This window comes from Salmo salar, chromosome 16 (genome assembly GCF_965601325.2).
Source record: "Salmo salar chromosome 16, fSalSal1, whole genome shotgun sequence".
Taxonomy (NCBI): domain Eukaryota; kingdom Metazoa; phylum Chordata; class Actinopteri; order Salmoniformes; family Salmonidae; genus Salmo; species Salmo salar.
Genome location: NC_138306.1, coordinates 54,548,028 through 54,568,282, shown reverse-complemented (window position 1 = coordinate 54,568,282; position 20,255 = coordinate 54,548,028).

The window sequence follows — 20,255 nt, the reverse complement described above, 5'->3', positions numbered from 1 at the left end:
TGCTAAATGACTCACTACTGTAAGTCTCTCTGGATAAGAGCCGCTGCTAAATTACTCACTACTGTAAGTCTCTCTGGATAAGAGTGTCTGCTAAATGACTCACTACTGTAAGTCTCTCTGGATAAGAGCCGCTGCTAAATGACTCACTACTGTAAGTCTCTCTGGATAAGAGCCGCTGCTAAATGACTCACTACTGTAAGTCTCTCTGGATAAGAGCCGCTGCTAAATGACTCACTACTGTAAGTCTCTCTGGATAAGAGCCGCTGCTAAATGACAAAAATGTAAACATACAGCAGGCCAACTCATATTCTGTTGTTCTGAAATACATTTTCTTCATATCATGTTTCTTTAGACCTGCCTAAAATAAATAATGGATTTATTCTGATGGTCTGTATTTAATAGTCAATTACACTTTTTTTTAAATGTAAGAAGTTCCAAAGGTGTCATCAGCAGCTTGTATGCGTGGAGGCTTGGAGACATGTTTATGTTAAATACCGTGAGACCGGCAGTCAATAACCAGCTAACAAAATTTCATGATCGCCACAGCCCTAGAACAGACCAGCAAAATCAGCGACCTTGTTCTCCAACAACCTCTGCATTGGTGTGTGTCTGTCTATCTCTGAGGTTTGGTTTGAAAGCAAAATATTAATTTCCAGCAACTAAAAAAGGGCATTCAGTGCGTACAATCCGAATACACTTAACACCAATATCAATTTCACCATAGACTGGGCAGCGTACCTTACGAAGATATTTCTGAGAACTGTTTCACTATTGTAACTGTGTTATAAGGCTTGTACAACACTGTTGTACAGTGTTTGCCACAGTTCACATGTATCAGTGCTGTTTGTGCTGTTTTCCTGAAATGGAGGGAGGGCGGGAGGGAGGGCAGGCAGGCAGGAGGGATGGCGAGAGGGAGGGCAGGATGGCAGGCGGGAGGGCGGGCGGTAAGGAGGGAGGGAAGGCGGGCGAGGCCGATGAACACATAGTGAGGAGGGCGTCAGCCGGGTTGAGAGAGAACCCAAAAGTTTTCTCAGAGCATGCTGGGTTTATGGAGCTGCTTTTCAGGTGGTCCAGTGGAAAGTCAGGAACCGGAGCACTCAGGCCAGGGTCTGCACAGTGTTGTACTTTTTCCCCCAACTGGGGTGAAAGGCTAAATGTTATTTTTCTCTCTAGGCGCTCCCTTTGCGCTCCCTTCGCTTCTCGACTTGTTTTTCCTCACGGCCCTTAATTAGACATCGAAGCACAATCAAAGTAGAACTGTGATTTGGGAGCCCTGTGAAGTCATGGTATGAGTGGTGTACCACGGTCTGGGTGGTATACCACGGTCTGGGTGTTGTACCACGGTCTGGGTGGTGTACCACGGTCTGGGTGTTGTACCACGGTCTGGGTGGTGTACCACGGTCTGGGTGTTGTACCACGGTCTGGGTGGTGTAGCACGGTCTGGGTGGTGTAGCACGGTCTGGGTGGTGTACCACGGTCTGGGTGGTGTACCACGGTCTGGGTGGTGTACCACGGTCTGGGTGGTGTACCACGGTCTGGGTGTTGTACCACGGTCTGGGTGGTGTACCACGGTCTGGGTGGTATACTACGGTCTGTGTGGTGTACCACGGTCTGGGTGGTATACTACGGTCTGGGTGGTGTACCACGGTCTGGGTGGTGTACCACGGTCTGGGTGGTGTACCACGGTCTGGGTGGTGTACCACGGTCTGGGTGATGTACCACGGTCTGGGTGTTGAACCACGGTCTGGGTGTTGTACCACGGTCTGGGTGTTGTACCACGGTCTGGGTGTTGTACCACGGTCTGGGTGGTGTACCACGGTCTGGGTGGGGAACAACGGTCTGGGTGGTGTACAACGGTCTGGGTGGTGTACAACGGTCTGGGTGGTGTACAACGGTCTGGGTGTTCTTCCCCGGTCTGGGTGGTGTAACACAGTCTGGGTGGTGTACCACGGTCTGGGTGGTGTACCACGGTCTGGGTGGTGTACCACGGTCTGGGTGTAGCTTACTGCATGTATCAGGGATGTGTACATTGTCAAGTTTGGCAGCTGCTGAGCAAATCATATCTATGACATAATTCATGGCAACGAGAGAGTTTATAGGATTTACATGTAGGTCACATGTACTGTACATCACCGTGCTTATCTCACGAAAACCATGAGTCATTTTCTTGTATTTTCTTCATTGTTTTGGGCCACGATGAAGATGAAGATCATTTTGTACCCCACTGAATATAGCACTGTCAGTATACTTCATCCTAGAAGGGCTGCTGGGGCATAATAAGGGGGATTATTCAAAATGCAGATACTGTAAGTCCATTTTATCACTGCGGGAGATAAGATGAGAACCAATAACAACATGAGTGGCTGGACCAGTGTGGTTTTCTCAACGTGAGACGGTGAGGGCTGCCCGTAAACTCTTTTCATTTCCTCCCTCTGCCTTTAGCACTCTGGAAACTTTGAAGTCTGACTCCATATTGCTGACGTGAGGCACTTTCGCCAGGGAAAGCGTTGTGGTGCTAGCTCGGCGATTGGAGACAGGTTTGCGTGTTTATAACGTCCGTTTCTTTGTTTAAAAGTTTGGGGCTGTGTATATTGTATCTAATTTCTTTTCTCCCTCAGAGGCACTAACAATGTGCTAGGAAATGCACATTTTTTCTCCGAAGGGAATTTCACATTCAACCTTTTTTTTTACATTTATTGTGTCAACAGACACAGCACATCGTAACACATTATAATCATATTCCATATATAAACAACATATCAACACCCCATCCACCCCAGCAGCATTACCAGCCTGCATCCCACTGCTGGCTTGCCTCTGAACTATGCAGGGCTGGTCCTGGTCAGTCCCTGGATGGGAGACCAGATCCTGCTAGAAGTGGTGCTGGAGGGCCAGTAGGGGGCACTCTTCCCTCTGGTCTAAGGAGATCCCAATACCCAGGGCAGTGAAGGGGACATTGCCCAGTGTAAGGTGCCATCTTTTGGATGGCGCATTAAACAGGTTTCCTGACTCTCTGTGGTCATTAAAAATCCCATGACACTTATTGTAAGAGTAGGGGTGTTAACCCCGGTGTCATGGCTAAATTCCTTGGCCCCATTCCCTCATGGCCACCTAATCATCCCCCTCATTCCTAATTGGCATATATCACTCCTCACCTCTCCAGCTGATCGCTGATGTGTGATGAGCGTTCTGGCACAAAAATGGCCACCGCCCATCACCCAGGTGGGTGCCACACATTGGTGGTGGTTGAGGTGAGTTTCCCCCTACTATGTAAAGCTCTTTGAGTACCTCAGTTGGTAGAAAAGCGCTATATAAATCCTATTAATAGTTAACTCACATTTTTAACAAAATGTTGAGCAGGCTTTGACAGTTGACAGGAGATCTGGGGGTTCAAGAACTGTTTGAAAAGGTTGGTGGAACTGTTATAATCCATTTACAATAGGACATTCAAAATGAAATACTCAAAATTAAACGGCAAGTTGAGCCAGCTATCACCGTACAAGTTCTGTTTTGTATTGAGAACATGTTACGCATGGGTAATAGGATACACAGACAACTGTCTACTCCTAGGTTATCTTTCACCACTCTCAAAGAGAAGTTCCCACAAACACACATAGGTCTCCACCCCGGGTGCTTACACTGAAGAAATGCCATTATTGATATTAGCAGAAGTCTGCAAAAAATAGTATTTTGATAGACTAATCACATCAGAGGAGTTTGTCAAGCTGTTCCAGTAAAGACAATGTGAGTGTTTGTTGTGAAATTAAGTTGAATCTGCGTATACATTTCATTAAAGGCTATATGATAAATATATATACAGTACCAATCAAAAGTATTATATATACATATACAGTACCAGTCAAAAGTTTTGACACACCTACTCATGCAAGGGTTTTTCTTTATTTTTATACTTTTTTCTACATTGTAGAATAATAATGAAGACATCAAAACTATGAAATAACACATATGGAATCCTGTAGTAAGCAAAAAAGTGTATAATATATTTGAAATTCTTCAAAGTAGCCACCCTTTGCCTTGATGACAGCTTTGCAAACTCTTGGCATTCTCTCAACCAGCATCATGAGGTAGTCACCTGCAATGCATTTCAATTAACAGGTGTGCCTTGTTAAAAGTTAATTTGTGGAATTTCTTTCCTTCTTAATATGTTTGACCCAATCAGTTGTGTTGTGATAAGGTAGGGGTGGTATACAGAAGTTAGCCCTATTTGGTAAAAGACCAAGTCCATAATATGGCAAGAACAACTCAAATAAGCAAAGAGAAACGACAGTCCATCATTACTTCAAGACATGAAGATCAGTCAATCTGGAAAATTTCAAGAACTTCGAAAGTTTCTTCAAGTGCAGTCGCAATAACCATCAAGCGCTATGATGAAACTGGCTCTCATGAGGACCGCTACAGGAAAGGAAGACCCAGACGTACAACTGCTGCAGAGGATGAGTTCATTAGAGTTAACAGCCTCAGATTGCAGCCCAAATAAATTCTTCACAGAGTTCAAGTAACAGACACATCTCAACATCAACTGTTCAGAGGAGACTGCGTGAATCACACCTTCATGGTCAAATTGCTGAAAGGTAACCACTTCTAAAGGACACCAAAAAGAAGGAGAGACTTGCTTGGGCCAAGAAACAGAAGTAATGGACATTTGACCGGTGGAAATTTGTCCTTTGGTCCGATGAGTCCAAATTTGAGATTTTTGGTTCTAACCCAGTGTCTTTGTGAGATGCAGAGTAGGTGAACGGATGATCTGATGATGTGTGGTTCCCACCGTGAAGCATGGAGGAGGAGGTGTGATGGTGTGGGGCTGCTTTGCTGGTGACACTGTCTGTGATTTATTTATTTTTCAAGGCACACTTAACACGCATGGCTACCACAGCATTCTGCAGCGATATGCTGTCCCATCTGGTTTGCACTTAACCTGTTGGGTCTAGGGGGCAGCATTTGCACGTCTGGATAAAAAAAATGTACCCGATTTAATCTGGTTACTAATCCTACCCAGTAACTAGAATATGCATATACTTATTATATATGGATAGAAAACACTCTAAAGTTTCCAAAACTGTTTGAATGGTGTCTGTGAGTATAACAGAACTCATTTGGCAGGCAAAACCCTGAGACATTTTCTGACAGGAAGTGGATACCTGATGTGTTGTATTGACTTTAAACCTATCCCATTGAAAAACACAGGGGTTTAGGAATATTTTGGCACTTCCTATTGCTTCCACTAGATGTCACCAGCCTTTACAAAGTGTTTTGAGTCTTCTGGAGGGAGATCTGACCGAACAAGAGCCATGGAACGGTGATGTCCCATTAGACACCTGGCGCGCTACTTCATGTTGGGTACCCTCGTTCCAATACGTTATAAAAGACTATGCATTCGTCCACCTTGAATATTATTCATGTTCTGGTTAAAAAAGGCCCTAATGATTTATGCTATACAACGTTTGACATGTTTGAACGAACGGAAATATATTTTTTCCCCTCGTTCATGACGAGAAGTCCGGCTGGCTTACATCATGTGCTAACGAGACGGAGATTTTTGGACATAAATGATGAGCTTTTTTGAACAAAACTACATTCGTTATGGACCTGTGATACCTGGAAGTGACATCTGATGAAGAGAATCAAAGGTAATGGATTATTTACATAGTATTTTCGATTTTAGATCTCCCCAACATGACGTCTAGTCTGTATCGCAACGCATATTTTTCTGGGCACAGTGCTCAGATTATTGCAAAGTGTGATTTCCCAGTAAGGTTATTTTTAAATCTGGCAAGTTGATTGCGTTCAAAAGATGTAAATCTATAATTCTTTAAATGACAATATAATATTTTACCAATGTTTTCTAATTTTAATTATTTAATTTGTGACGCTGACTTGACTGCCGGTTATTGGAGGGAAACGATTTCCTCAACATCAATGCCATAGTAAAACGCTGTTTTTGGATATAAATATCAACTTGATAGAACTAAAAATGCATGCATTGTCTAACATAATGTCCTAGGAGTGTCATCTGATGGAGATTGTAAAAGGTTAGTGTATCATTTTAGCTGGTTTTATGGTTTTGGTGACCCTGTCTTTGACTTGACAAAACATTACACACAACTCTTGTAAATGTACTGTCCTAACATACTCTAAATGTATGCTTTCGCCGTAAAACCTTTTTGAAATCGTAAAACGTGGTTAGATTAAGGAGATGTTTATCTTTCAAATGGTGTAACATAGTTGTATTTTTGAAAAATTTGAATTTTGACATTTATTTGGATTCAAATTTGCCGCTCTTGAAATGCACCTGCTGTTGATGGAGTGCACCACGGGTGGCACGCTAGCGTCCCACCTAGCCCCAAGAGGTTAATGGGACTGTCATTTGTTTTTCAACAGGACAATAATCCAAAACACACCTCCAGGCTGTGTAAGGGCTATTTGACCAAGCAGGAGAGTGATGGTGCTGTCATCAGATGACATGGCCCCCACAATCACCCAACCTCAACCCAATTGAGATGGTTTAGGATGAGTTGGACCACTGAGTGAAGGAAAAGCAGCCAACAAGTGCTCAGCATATGTGGGAACTCCTTCAAGACTGTTGGAAAAGCATTTCAGGTGAAGCTGGTTGAGAGAATACCAAGATTGTGCAAAGCTGTCATCAAGACAAAGGGTGGCTACTTTGAAGAATATAAAATATATTTTGATTTGTTTAACAGTTTTTTGGGTTACTACATTATTCCATAAGTGTCATTTCATAGTTGTGATGTCTTCACTATTATTCTACAATGTAGAAAATAGTAAAGATAAAGAAAAACCCTTGAATGTGTAGGTGTGTCCAAACTTTTGACTGGTAGTGTATGTTCAATGGTTAATAATTTTAGTGCCGTAAAAAGTTGTAGATGTGATGAGGGCTTGACCACTCACTGGTCCAAGCAGGACACGCTAATTTTACATAATTGACATTAGTCATTTAGCAGACGCTCTTATCCAGAGCGACTTACAGTTAGTGCATTCATGTTAAAATAACTAGGTGGGACAGCCACATATCACAGTCAGAGTAAATACATTTTTCCTCAATAAAGTAGCTATCAGCAAATTCAGAACTATTAAGGGGGAAAAGTCAAGTGCGAGTGTCAGTTCAACATGGCTGTTTGATAGGTTGATTCTGTGAGAGGGCATGCATGTTGTCCCTAGTCCATTGTGAATAAGAAATAGTTTTTATAGCCTACAGCAATGGGTCCCCCTGGCCTACAGCAACCTAATTAATGAAAAATGTATCCATTAAATCTGTCCGGTCATGTAGACCCAAACAGAACAACATTTTATCCATATCTTTCATATCATATCTTTCCTAAATATCTTTGTTTGCAGGTTTTCACCACGAGACTAACAGCAGCGGCATACCACCGTCAAGTTCATATAATCACAGCCGGAATCAGATGAACAGAGCCCTAAGGGTCCTGGTCTAAAGTAGTGTATTATATAGGAGATACACTGCCTTCAGTAAGTATTCATACCCCTTTGACTTATTCCACAATGTGTTGTGTTACAGCCTGAATTCTAAATGGATTATATAGATTTTTTTTCTCACACATCGTCACACAACACCACAAAATGACAAAGTGAAAACATGTTTTTAGACATTTTTGCTATTTTATTGATAATTAAATACAGAAATATCCAATTTACACCCCTGAGTCAAAACTTTTGTAGAAGCACCTTTGGAAGCTATTAAAGGATGGATCAACAACATTGTAGTTCCTTCACAATACTAACCTAAATGACAGAGTGAAAAGAAGGCAGCCTGTACAGAATACAAATATTCCAAAACATTCATCCTGTTTGCAACAAGGTACTAAAGTAATACTACAAAAAAATATGGCAAAGCAATAAACGTTTTGTCCTGAATACAAAGTGTTACATTTGGGGCAAATCCAATACAACACATTACTGAGTTCCATTCTCCATATTTCAAGCATAGTGGCTGCATCATGTTATGGGTATGCTTGTAATCCTTAAGGACCTTTGAATTTTTCAGAATCAAAAAGAAACAGAATGGAGCTAAGCACAGGCAAAATCGTAGAGGTTCAGTCTACTTCAGTCTGCTTTCCACCAGACACTGGGAGATTAATTCAACTTTCAGCAGGACAATAACCTAAAACAAAATGCCAAATCTACACTGGTTGATTACCAACAACACAGTGAATGTTCACGAGTGGCCGAGTTACAGTTTTGACTTAAATCTCCTCGAAAATCTATGGCAAGACTTGAAAATGGCTGTCTAGCAATGATAAACAACCAATTTGACAGAGCTTGAAGAATTTAGAAAATATTACAGGGCAAATGTTGCACAATCCAGGTGTGTAAAGCTCTTAGAGACTTACCCAAAAAGACTCACAGCTTCTATCACAGCCAATAAATGCTGTAACTGTTTTAAAGTCACCACTGGCCTCATGGTGAAATCCCTGAGCGGTTTCCTTCCTCTCCGGCAACTGAGTTTGGAAGGACGCCTGTCTCTTTGTAGTGACTGGGTGTATTGATGCACCATCCAAAGTGTAATTAATAACTTCACCAGGCTCAAAGGGATATTCAATGTCTGCTTATTTTTTTACCCATCTACCAACAGGTGCCCTTCTTTGCGAGGTATTGGCGAACCTCGCTGGTCTTTGGGGTGGAATCTTTGTTTGAAATTCACTGCTCGACTGAGGGACCTTACAGATAATTGTATGAGTGCGGTAAAGTGATGAGGTGGTCATTAAAAAAATCATGTTCAACACTATTATTGCACACAGAGTGAGTCCATGTAATGCATCATGTGAATTGTTAAGCAACATTTTTACTCCTGAATTTATTTAGGCTTGCCATAACAAATTGGATAAATACATATTCACTCAAGACATTTCAGCTTTTCATTTTTAATACATTGTTAAAACATTTCTAAAAACACAATTCCAAGTTGACATAAATGAGGTATTGTGTGTAGGCCAGTGACAAACAATCTCAATTTAATCAATTTTAAATTCAGGCTGTAACACAACACAATGTGGGAAAAGTGAAGAGGTGTGAGTACTTTCTGAAGACACTTTCTGATGCCATTTGGTGCTGATGTGCTATCAATACTTTGTCAGTACACTGTGAGTTCATTTTGAATTAAATAGAGATGTTCTTGAATGGGATCGTCCATAAATACACTTTGGATATCTTCAATATGGGAAGTGTTGAAATAACCCCACCAATAATCATCGCAATGATCCTTACATCATGATTTCACAGTGGTAGGATCTCTATTGGTGTTGTTGGTATAGGATACACAGAGAGACAATGTCATCCATAATCATTATTTTATCCCCATCCAGTATTTATTATCTTCCCAGGAATGTAGCTAAATTCTCCAAATCAGTCTAATCCAACAGAAGCTTTTCTATTTAAAGTAACCATCAACTTCCATTTAATGCAGTCACATAAAACAGTGATTGCTTGCCAGCATGCAATGGTCCCCACACCATTTCTACCAATCAAAATACAATGATCACTTGACACGACATGAGGTCAGTCTAGTCCAGGGGGACAATTCCTCCTCCACTTCCTCCCACCAACTGCGATATCACCATAGTGACATCAAAATGTGGAAAAAGCCAAGGGGTGTGAATACTTTCTGAGGGCAGTGTAGCTACTCCTGGGGGATGATAGACTAAGTCATTAAACCTTTAAACCCTTCCTATTGTCCTCCATTGTCTTCCACCAAGTGACCTATAAACACTCGACGCGACTGGAGGACACCGAGGCAGGAGGTTCTGAGAGGGGAGGACATTGAAGGACAGCTAAAACAAAAAGGGATGGATGGTGTCAGAGATGCAAGGACATGCAGAGGCTTTACGTCTCCATGGGAGGATGAGAAATGGCCTCTGGTTGCTCCACTCATCACCAAAATGCAGCCATTAACCCAAGATGAATCATTGCATCACGCATTAGAAGAGGCCAAACAGAGTGAAGAATCACACTGTAGATGTTTCCGTATTGGTTGTTCAAATGATTGTCATATAACACTCCTTCGCTCCTTTCATACAGTTTGGTTCACATCATTGATTGAGTGAGTATCAAGAGGTATTGGTGCAATCATTACATTTGAAACATAATAAAAGTGATGTAATTCAAACATTTTCACAAAGGATTTATCCCTCTTAATTCTGCTCTCTGTAACCTCCGTTTTTCAGAACTTTTAATACAGATGTAATGTTTCAAATGTTGTCCCTCTGGTCCCTCCTTGCTCATTAATATCTGAGATATTACATTTAAGTTTCTTTTTCCAACTTAATGTGTCTTCATGAAGCAAATGGGGAAAATAATCTAAGGCAACACAGGATCATTATGACGTGGTTGTAGATGAAGTGAAGTACACTCGCAAGATGAGTAAACTGAGACCTGAAGACTCGTGTTATCTTCCCAAGCTAATGCCTAGGCTTTAGCTCAGTGGGCTGGACCAGGTTACAATCTTGTGGTCCGCGTGAGAACCTCTTTAGTCATAACATTATATCTGATAACGCTTTTCAGCCACTGTTGGTCACTGTTAGTTTTGAACCTCCCCACCATCCCCCAGCCTCGTACCTCCATCATCTACCTCCATCATCATTCAATAGAGCGAGAACGCAAAGCTCAACCAGTCAGTAGGAGTCCTTACACCATGTGTTATGCCCATTTATACCACGGCATTGTTGAATACTAATTTCTCATTTGCTTGAAGGGAATTCTAGAAGGGCATTCTAGAAGGGCGTTCTAACCAATGGCTACATTACGAAGTTCATTATTATTGCATGTTCTATGTTTGAGCTGCTTTTGAAAGCGAAACTCGAATTGAATACATTATTGGTAATGTTGAATTACATTTTCATAATAACAAGCTAGAAGGAATGGTTTGGTTAGCTAAACTAGCTAGTCTATTTGTTTGGTTAGCAAGGCAATTCAATTGTTGTCACATTTATACCGCCAAAACGAATACATTTCTAGCAGCAAATGGGTTACATTATAACGGGGTATAACAGTGATAATCAACTCTGAGTTCTATGTTCTTCTCTAATGCCACTCCGCTGTTGAAGGTTAATGCCACTCTGCTGTTGAAGGTTAATGCCTCTCCGCTGTTGAAGGTTAATGCCACTCTGCTGTTGAAGGTTAATGCCACTCCGCTGTTGAAGGTTAATGCCACTCTGCTGTTGAAGGTTAATGCCACTCTGCTGTTGAAGGTTAATGCCACTCCGCTGTTGAAGGTTAATGCCACTCTGCTGTTGAAGGTTAATGCCACTCCGCTGTTGAAGGTTAATGCCACTCTGCTGTTGAAGGTTAATGCCACTCCGCTGTTGAAGGTTAATGCCACTCCGCTGTTGAAGTTTAATGCCTCTCTGCTGTTGAAGGTTAATGCCACTCTGCTGTTGAAGGTTAATGCCACTCCGCTGTTGAAGGTTAATGCCACTCTGCTGTTGAAGGTTAATGCCACTCCGCTGTTGAAGGTTAATGCCACTCTGCTGTTGAAGGTTAATGCCACTCCGCTGTTGAAGGTTAATGCCACTCCGCTGTTGAAGTTTAATGCCACTCTGCTGTTGAAGGTTAATGCCACTCTGCTGTTGAAGGTTAATGCCACTCCGCTGTTGAAGGTTAATGCCACTCTGCTGTTGAAGGTTAATGCCACTCCGCTGTTGAAGGTTAATGCCACTCTGCTGTTGAAGGTTAATGCCACTCTGCTGTTGAAGGTTAATGCCACTCCGCTGTTGAAGTTTAATGCCACTCCGCTGTTGAAGGTTAATGCCACTCCGCTGTTGAAGGTTAATGCCACTCTGCTGTTGAAGGTTAATGCCACTCTGCTGTTGAAGGTTAATGCCACTCTGCTGTTGAAGGTTAATGCCACTCTGCTGTTGAAGGTTAATGCCACTCTGCTGTTGAAGTTTAATGCCACTCTGCTGTTGAAGGTTAATGCCACTCTGCTGTTGAAGGTTAATGCCTCTCGCTGTTGAAGGTTAATGCCACTCTGCTGTTGAAGGTTAATGCCACTCTGCTGTTGAAGGTTAATGCCTCTCCGCTGTTGAAGGTTAATGCCTCTCCGCTGTTGAAGGTTAATGCCACTCCGCTGTTGAAGGTTAATGCCACTCTGCTGTTGAAGTTTAATGCCACTCTCGCTGTTGAAGGTTTAATGCCACTCGCTGGGGCCCTCGCTGTGAAGTTTAATGCCACTCTGCTGTTGAAGGTTAATGCCACTCTGCTGTTGAAGGTTAATGCCACTCCGTTGCTCATCGTAGAACACAGCTTCCACGTCGTGCATTATTTCCCACAGAACACACAGCCCCTCGTTGATTATCCGTTATGTGTCAGTTTCCCTCGTATGTGTCACTCAACCACCACCAACCTTCTTTAGACAGGAGTCTGCAAAATGACCGGACTAAAGTCAATGATTGAAGTCAACAACTTCAGAGGTTCACACCACTTTCCAGTCAGGTGGCCAATGCGTCACCTTTCATCCTGACAGGCCGTCACAGAGGGAGTGAAAGGGGGGAACAAGGTGGGGATCACTTACCTCTCCACCTAGCCTCTGGTGCCAAATCAGATAGGCTAGCTAGGGCATACCGCTGGAGTAACTCTGATGTCGTACAAAAACAGAGCACTAGTTTCAAGTTTCAAAGAAATAGTGGAGAGAAGCAACAATCCATGAAATTATGGATGCCTAGCTTATGTCAGTATCAGGTAACAATGGGCGAGAACTTCAATGCAAGTAGCTGATGAAGAGGGACATTACAAACAAGGGCTGTGAAAGGGGAGCTCCATTTAGATTTCCCATCACTAATATGGTGGGGAAAGGTCCATAGTGCACAGGGGCACTGCAAGTGGTGGTTCCTAGACAAAACCCTTCAAAACAAATTCACCTTCCTTCCCTTTCAAAACGTAACGCTGCAGAAAACGGAAAGGATATGTTAAGGCGAATGCTAGCACAGGGATTTTGTTTCATAGGCACTTGTGGCTTTGAAGAGAAGATAAAAATAGATGTTGTCAATTGTCGCATTTATTGTAACTTTCGGGCAGAAGTTTCAAACGCTGGCAATCAAATTGAGTCACGTGGTGTTCCTGAGGCGAGCAGCTCATTCCATAGGTTCATATTGCATTTCCCTGTGTTATTAGCAATCTTTGTTTGTGCTTCTGGCACATAATAGTGAATGGGTTGAGGTCATGAGGTTGACACCAGGCCTGGCTTCTCAAATTGTGGCAGTTGCGACAATTGTATTGACAACGTTAAAATGGCAATATTGTGTTGCAATTGCAATATACCTTTATGGATTAGACTTGTATTAAAGTCTTCAAACATTTCAATAGTTATTTTGTCTTCTATGAATCACTTTATCTCTTTGTTCTTATCGTATTAGTCATTCAGAGGAAATGAACATGTTGAGAACAAGTTGAACGGTCTTTATTAGCTTTATCCTGTAATCTTTTTTTATGATTAATTCAAATGATGTTTGTTACATCATGTGCCAACTTCAGGTTGGTAGGACTTGGAGACTTCTGCAGGCTATGGCAATAATTGGTTGGTTTCGATAATCAGGTGTACTTTTTCAATGATAGAGCACAACTTTAATCAGATCATTATTGTGTATAGTGACTATTATTGCCAAACCAACCGCTTGTATGATGATTGTTTTGATTTAATTCTATATATTTATATGCAAATGCACCCCTCTAATAACAACAAATAAGCAATGCTTCACCCAAATGTCACCGGGTTAGATATGCATGTCAAAGCTGGTTTATGTGATCTGGGTCGTGTTCACAAAAATGTTTTTGCAATAGAAAAAATGTTTTTCTTATTGGTCAATTTCACATAGTACCTCCCAGTTTCACTGTGTTTCTGAACTTTTTCCCATTTGTGCCTACTGAACAAGACCCTGATCTCTGGCCTTGATGCTTTATTGTCAAATCCCTGGCCTGCGAATGGAACAATGCCTGGCCTTCCCTTGCCCTGTTGTTGCCTAGGTTCTTGTGAAAATCTATCCCACATTTTGGCTGTTCCTTATAGGCCTCTCTAACCTTTTCTGCTCTAAGTTCTCTACCTAAGTGTGAATACCTCAGCTGAGCCTCATGCTGCACTCTTAGAAAACAAAGGTGTTATCTAGAACCTAAAAGGGTTCTTTGTCTGTCCCCATAGGAGAACCCTTTGAAGAACCCTTTCTGGTTCCAAGTAGAGACATTTTGGGTTCCATGTAAAACCCTTTCCACGTAGAACCCTTTCCACAGAGTGTTCTACATCGAACCCAAAAGGGTTCTACCTGGAACCAAAACAGGTTTTACCTGGAAGCAAAAACGGTCCTATTCTCGGAACAGCCAAAGAACCCATTTGGACAGCTTTTTTCTTAGAGTATGTCCACTAAACCTTCAGATACCTTGGATCTCCCCCTATAATAACCTGGGCCCAGTGTATCCCTGGGATCTCCCCCTATAATAACCTGGGCCCAGTGTATCCCTGGGATCTCCCCTTATAATAATCTGAGTCCAGTGTGTCCCTGGGATCTCCCCCTATAATAACCTGAGCCCAGTGTATCCCTGGGATCTCCCCCTATAATAACCTGAGCCCAGTGTATCCCTGGGATCTCCCCCTATAATAACCTGATCCCAGTGTATCCCTGGGATCTCCCCCTATCATAACCTGAGCCCAGTGTATCCCTGGGATCTCCCCCTATAATAACCTGAGCCCAGTGTATCCCTGGGATCTCCCCCTATAATAACCTGAGCCCGCTGTATCCCTGGGATCTCCCCCTTTAATAACCTGAGCCCAGTGTACCCCTGGGATCTCCCCCTATAATAACCTGAGCGCAGTGTATCCCTGGGATCTCCCCCTATAATAACCTGAGCCCAGTGTATTCCTGGGATCTACTAAAGATTCATGCTCATTTCTGTCAGGTATAACCCTAAAAATACACAAAAAATGTTTTTATTATACTCAATTGTATACACTTTGTTTTAGTTTTTTCCCGATCTACAAAATCTGAACCAACATGGCTGCATTTACACAGGCAGCCCAATTCTGATCTTTCTTTCCACTAATTGGTCTTTTGACCAATCAGACCAGCTCTGAAAAGTGATCTGACGCGAAAAGATCCGATGTGATAAGTCAAAAAACACATTTTGGAAAAAGGATCAATTATTTATGGCCTAAATGTTTTATGTAACATTATCGGAAAGTGTCTTGATGCCTAGCCTATTTTGCCAAAAGGGATTTAGAGTTGTTGAACGGCAGTGACCAGTGTGTTGATATAACGGTAATATTCAGTAAATTCGTCTCTTAGCAACCATCATACGATATGATTCTGTACAATATAACTATCTTATTTTTCAAAATATTAGAAAAAAAAAAAAAAAAACATTACTCTATGCATGACAACATATCAGGCAAGTGGTAAGAGTAGGCAAAGTGTTTGTGTCAGGTGAAAATGATTTCAAACGTTTTACCATTGCAACATTTGAAGTACAGTCACCGTGGTTGTCTGAAGCGTGCTATAGAGTTCACATCTGGTGATGCCTCATTGTGATTGGTTATTCCCTATTTTTTTGCAACAATGTCAATGAGCGTCATCACCATCTTTCCTTTTGCGGTACAGTACCTCAAACTGTCGTGATTGCCAGCTGAGATAAACTTTCTGATTTGATTTTACTCCTGGCTCAGAGTTTGTCTGGGCAGTGTCTTAAAGGGAAGATTGCAGAATTAGGTTGCTGTTAAACATTCTGATTGGTTTCATCCCTCCACCTAAAAGTCACAATACCACATATCACTTGACACGTGTATTTTGGGAGAAATTTATATTTTATCCGAATTTGACCGAAGTCATGTCGGAAAAATGTTCGGAAAGGAAAGTGACGTTAAGAGAAGAACACGAGTGACTACATACCAGGAGTGAAGGCAGTTCAGCGAAAATAAAGACATACCTTGAAATAAACAATGACATTAATGTGATTGGTATTTGACCATTAATTTAAAAAGTATATTTTTTATTTAACTAGGCAAGTCAGTTAAGAACAAATTCTTATTTACAATGATGGCCTACTCCTGCCAAATCCGTACGATGCTGGACCAATTGTGCACCGTCCTATGGGACTCCCAATCACAGCCAGATGTGATACAGCCTGGATTTGAACCAGGTACTATAGTGACACCTCTTGCACTGAGATGCAGTGCCATAGACCACTGCGCCACTCAGGAGCGTTTCTACCAAACATGCGGTGATGTTGGAGTTGTTGTAGCTTCTGTTCTAGCTAGCTAGCTAGCTAGCTAGCTATCTTATTCCATCCCCATACACCATGCTAGATCTGAGTGGGCCAGTTCGTTTCGCATTGGCCGAGGTGCACTAAGAAAGCTGGCGATCTTCTTTTTTCATCATTTACTAGCAACTTAACATGACAAAACTCTTTGGGCAATTTAGTACCTATTTACCCGATTCGCCTTCATGGCATCACGGAAGCCACCATCGGGCTGTTCTTTTCTTGACGTCAAAGCTGCAATATTTTGTTGGTACATTAGTTTTTTTATGAATATAATTCAAATTGCAAAAATAGAAGTGTATTTTTTTTATTTTTTTTATAAACTTTTGCATAAAGACTGTTTAGATGGAATGGAATCAATATAGGTTGTTAGATTTGTGAAAGATATATCCATGCAACGTTTCCTTTAACATCGTCCTAAAACCTACTCTGAGCTGGGAGTCGTATTTGTCTTAAAATAGGTTTTAAAATTCTAGGACCTTCTCTGAGATGCTTTGTGGATAGGGGCCCAGAATCGGGCAGCCTGTATAAACGTAGCTTAAGAATTCTAGCATGAAAAATCAAATGCTTAATGTTCTCGGAACCCAGGCGCTTTTACTAATCAGTGTGTGTGTGTGGATTGAATTATGTGATGACGTGACAGTTGTCTCTGCCAATCTATGCAAAACCCTCGGTGTGTACAAAGGTATCAGTTACACGCCACCCATCCATCCCAGATGCACAAACACAGAAACAGTAACATCATCCACACTTTTTCCCCGCTACGCAGCATTATACCCATAAATCATTTCCTACGCCGTGTTTTTTGAGGATTTACAGCAATAATAGGCTATATCTGCCATTCACATCCTGTTCTATTCGCTAGGAAAAACGATAGGCTACGGATCTTAAGATTTCAGTTTTCTGTTGCGGCATTACCTTTTTCTAACCTCGCCTTAAACCCGATCCTGTGTTTCTGTGGGTTACCTGCACAATCTGAGGTCAGATAGCTTTGAAATAGCACTGGGCCCCGCGTAACAATGTTTCTGATTGAATCCACATGACCCCCTTTCCCCTGCTTGATCGTGTTGACTTTCAGGGAGGGTCTGCTGGTAAAGCATGAAGACTGCTTGTACAATAATATTGCCACTGTCACATCTAATAGATATCCTGGCTATGTATGTGTCATTTGGTGCTGGGATTTCCGTTATTGTTTTGTCTATAGGTGGAGGTCTTTCTTCTGAGGGGAATGGGATGTGATTCCTTTTTTTTTTCTCAAGTGCATGAGGTCATGTAGTGGGCGTGGCCGCTTTATGTTACGGTTTAGTCCTTCTAAGAACTCCCTGTCTATGGCTGGTCACACAGCACTCTGGATCAGCTGATGTCCTCTCTTTAGCTCTGCCTGAGGGCCCCTGTCACACTGACTACCACAGACTGGGATTATGCTCTGTTAGCTCAAAGGAAAACTGGTATTTGTCACTGTTAAGTCAGTTACACCAATCTGAACAGTGGCCAACTAGTTGTAAAGCATTATTGTTATATTTTTCCTAATGTTTGATTTACAAAGGTGCTTGAAGAGAGTGTAAAGCGCCATATTCTCATCAAATGTTATCTTATCAAATATTTTACAAGGACGCTAGCATATTTCTCTACCTGGACCCGAATGTACTGAAGACCAAGGAGGTAGATCTTAGGAAAAATAAAGATGTTTTAAATTCTATTTTTATTCATGGTGAAGAGATCGGTGCTGTTGTCTCATAAGAATTTGTGGGTAATAGAAGACAACAAACTGAACTGGAAGGAAAACTCGGTGTCTACAAAAAGACCAATCCAGACTGTACTTTTTCAGGATGTTAATATCTTTTAATGTCTTTGACAAAATGCTTCACATGTTCTACAGCAGAGGTGTGGCGAGTGTAGTGAGCTATACAATTGTAGAAAGGGAATTTAACCAAGGAGGACTTAGACAATCTTGACAGAATCATCACGAACATTTGACATAAAAGGCTAGCAAAAACACACGATCATGGACAACACACCCACCTACTCCACAGCACTCTGACACCCATCTACTGCACAGCACACCCACCTACTCAACAGCACTCTAATGAACCACACCTACTCAACAGCACTCCAATGACACCGACCTACTCCACAACACACCCACCTACTCCACAGCACTCTAATGACACACACCTACTCCACAACACACCCACCTACTCCACAGCACTCTAATGACACACACCTACTCCACAGCACTCTAATGACACACACCTACTCCACAACACTCTAATGACACACACCTGCTGCACAACACACCCACCTACTCCACAACACACCCACCTACTCAACAGCACTCTAATGAACCACACCTACTCAACAGCACTCCAATGACACCCACCTACTCCACAACACACCCACCTACTCCACAGCACTCTAATGACACACACCTACTCCACAACACACCCACCTACTCCACAACACACCCACCCACTCCACAACACACCCACCTACTCCACAGCACTCTAATGAACCACACCTACTCCACAACACACACACCCACCTACTCCACAACACTCTAATGACACACATCTACTCCACAACACACCCACCCACTCCACAGCACTCCAATGAACCACACCCACTCCACAGCTCTCTAATGACACCACACCCACTCCACAGCATTCTAATGAACTACACCCACTCCACAACACACCCACCCACTCCACAGCACTCCAATGAACCACACCCACTCCACAGCTCTCTAATGACACCACACCCACTCCACAGCATTCTAATGAACTACACCCACTCCACAACACACCCACCCACTCTACAGCATTCTAATGAACTACACCTACTCCACAACACACCCACCTACTCCACAGCTCTCTAATGACACCACACCACACCCACTCCACAACACACCCACCCACTCCACAGCATTCTAATGAACTACACCTACACCTACTCCACAACACACCCACCCACTCCACAGCTCTCTAATGACACCACACCTACTCCACAACACACCCACCTACTCCACAACACACCCACCTACTCCACAACACACCCACCTACTCCACAGCATTCTAATGAACCACAGGAGCAGCTTCAGTAGCAGGTTCATCCTGCCCAGATGTTCCACAGAGACGTTTAGATGGTCATTTTTACCCACAGCCACAAGACTTTTTAATGAGTGTAATTGACAAACTGTTTTAAGATTTCTTCCTATTGTAAACATTGTTGTTGCTTGTCTTCCCCCAGAGTAGGATAGAAAAGAGCACTTGAATCTGACTCTATTCTATTAGGGCTACTATAGTACAGGTGCTTTCATATGTCTCAATATGTGTTGTTTTTATCATGTGTCTGTCGTCGTTACGTGTCCTTGTTTTAGTGATGACGCATCGCTGTGATAAAACAATTTCCCAAGTCAGGATGAATTAAGTAATACTCTACTCTCTGTTTTGTCCTGCAATGTAAATATGTTAGCTACATAATGACCACAGTGAAATCAAATCTGGATTTAAAAGTAATGACATTAAACCAGTTCAATGGTTGAAGCAACTCAATAAATTCGTCTTTACAAGAAACAGTCCACGCATGTTTGAAAATCTGTTGTTGTGACGTACAGCTTAGAGCTTGGCTTCTGCCGTGGTTTTACTCATACTTGAAATGACAATCTCGATGTTCATTTCCCATAAGCAAGCTAAGAACATGTGTTCTACACTGCCTTGTGAATAAACACTGAACGGCTGTTGAAAGGCTTAGCATACACAGGTTGACAATGCAGCACATTGTCACAGTCGCCCGCTGAAACTCCCAGACGTAGGAGCAAAACCCAATTTACAAATGTTATTCCATTTTATCAACAAAAAAAAATTCTGCATGCTTGACCACATGAAATGCAAAACTCAGGGTGGCTCAACTGAAGTAAAGGAAGAGTGCAGACACAGGAAGTAGGCAGACACAGAAAGTAGGCAGAC